Here is a 2,204-nt window from a genome sequence, read left to right as displayed (position 1 = left end):
CCCAAGCCCCCCTCCCTGTTCTCTCGCAGGTGTTGCCTTCTCTCTGTGCTGTCTGTTTATGTGGTATTTCTATTCCCCATCCCCATGTCTGTAACCTGTCTGACCCGGTGACAATAAATTTGAATAAACAACAACAACACAGACAAAGGAGTATATTAATACTCTCTTGTTAAAGTAAAATCTGTCTGGTACAATATGGTATCCAGCTCCTCATACTCACACCAGGCTGTCGGGCAGGACAGGTTAAAAAATAAATTTGATAAATAAATAAAATAAAACATTTTTATAATACAGAATGTTGACCTTCTGAAAAGTATGTAGTAAGTGGTCAGGGCTCCGTTTGCATTGATTTCTGCGGCCCAGTTGCTTTGTTAGCGGCCTTCAGCTCATCTGCACTGTTGGGTCTGGTGTCTCTCATTTTCCTTATGAGAATACCACATAGATTCTCTAGGGGGTTCAGGTCAGGCACGTTGGCTGGCCAATCAAGCACAGTAATACCATGGTCAGCCAACTAGTTACCGTTTTGGCACTGTGGGCAGGTGCCAAGTCCTGCTGGAAAAGGAAATCAGCATCTCTATAAAGCTTGTCAGCAGGTGGAAGCATGAAGTTTTCTAAAATCTCCTTGTAGATGGCCACATTCACTCTGGGCTTGATAAAACACAGTGGACCAACACCAGCAGATGATATGGCACCCCAAACCATTGCTGACTGGAAACTTCACACTGGACTTCAAGCAACTTGGATTCTGTGCCTGTACACTCATCCTCCAGACTCTGATGCTGATATATTTTGGAAAACTGTCAAGTCAGAAGTCTTCCCCATGATTGTGGTTGTGTATAGTGAACCAGACTGAGATTAAAAACTCAGGAAACCTTTGCAGATGTTTTGAGCTAATTTAGATTCTTCTCAGGTTGCATTAATATTTTGAGACACTTTACATGAGCTGTAAACCATAATCTATCATGATAAAACAAAAAAAGGCTTGAAATATTTCACTTCACTTTCACTATGTATAATGAGTCTAGAAAATATGAAAGGTTCCCTTTTTGAATGAAATTACAGAAAGAAATGAACTTTTCCATGATTTTAGATGCACCTGTGTGTGTGTGTGTGTGTGTGTGTGTGTGCGTGTGTGTATACGCATATGTAACATAAATATATAATGATAATAATTTTATTTTCTGCACAGACTGAAGCTGACAACCAATTAAACTATGCTGCACTGAATTTCTCTGAGAAAAAAACAAGAGGAAGAAAGAAGAGAGACATTGCTGAGGACAGTGTGTACTCTCAAATTAAATGTTGATATTGTTTATCTGTTTATTTTAAGCATTTAATCTGAACTTTACATAATGTTTCATTTTGTGTTTACATTAGTTCTTTTTTCTTTAATCTTAGCTCAATTGCTCATTTGTTATTATCACAACTAACCAAACCCTATAAAATACTTGCATTGTTGCATTTCTTACATATAATTACATCTCAGGTTTTTAATCGTAAATTGCAAAATGTACTATTTTAACAAATGCTATTGTCTAAATCAGGAATTATACTATGGAAAATTCTTAAATTAAACAGCTTAAATGCTTTCCATGTGTTTATCAAATTCAACTTAATTAATTGTAGAGTATCTATAGATTAGTCCCCTGATGTCTGTTCAAGATAATGCTAGACAATGCTTATCTTGAAATAATTGTATTGTGGTTTTAATATTTGGAACAAATGAATATTAATGAATGAAATTTGTACAATTTAAGAAATGGTAATACTTTTTATGAACCCACACGCATCCTCTGTTCTTAATATCTCTAAAAGAGTCCTCCATCAGACGTGTAAAGTTTCATGAAAAAAAATAAAGCTACATTGTCTGTTAAACCTGCATTTAAATGATTGTTTCCAGTTTAAATCACTTTCATGTCAAGTGAAATTGATGCATAGATGCAACGATAAAGCTATAAAAAATGACAACCAAAAAGCTAAACAATCATTTATTGCCAACCCTTCTCATCCCAGACGGTCACATATGGATGCTTGGTCAAGAACCATCTTCGTCAGTTTGTAACGCTCTGGGGATCCCTATAGCGGCATAGTTCGACGCAGTGGGGTAAGCCCTGCAGCGTCAGTTTTTGAGGGTAAAGGAAGGGATATAAATTTTAGACTGAGTAAGGAGGGTGGTTGGGGTGGATGAGAGGCCAGAACCTGGA

This window comes from Micropterus salmoides, unplaced genomic scaffold, assembly GCF_014851395.1.
Source record: "Micropterus salmoides isolate LMB-PRFRI ecotype aquatic unplaced genomic scaffold, ASM1485139v1 Ms_hic_scaffold_931, whole genome shotgun sequence".
NCBI lineage: Eukaryota > Metazoa > Chordata > Actinopteri > Centrarchiformes > Centrarchidae > Micropterus > Micropterus salmoides.
The sequence above is the reverse complement of the archived record's forward strand: the minus strand, read 5'-3'. Positions refer to the sequence as shown.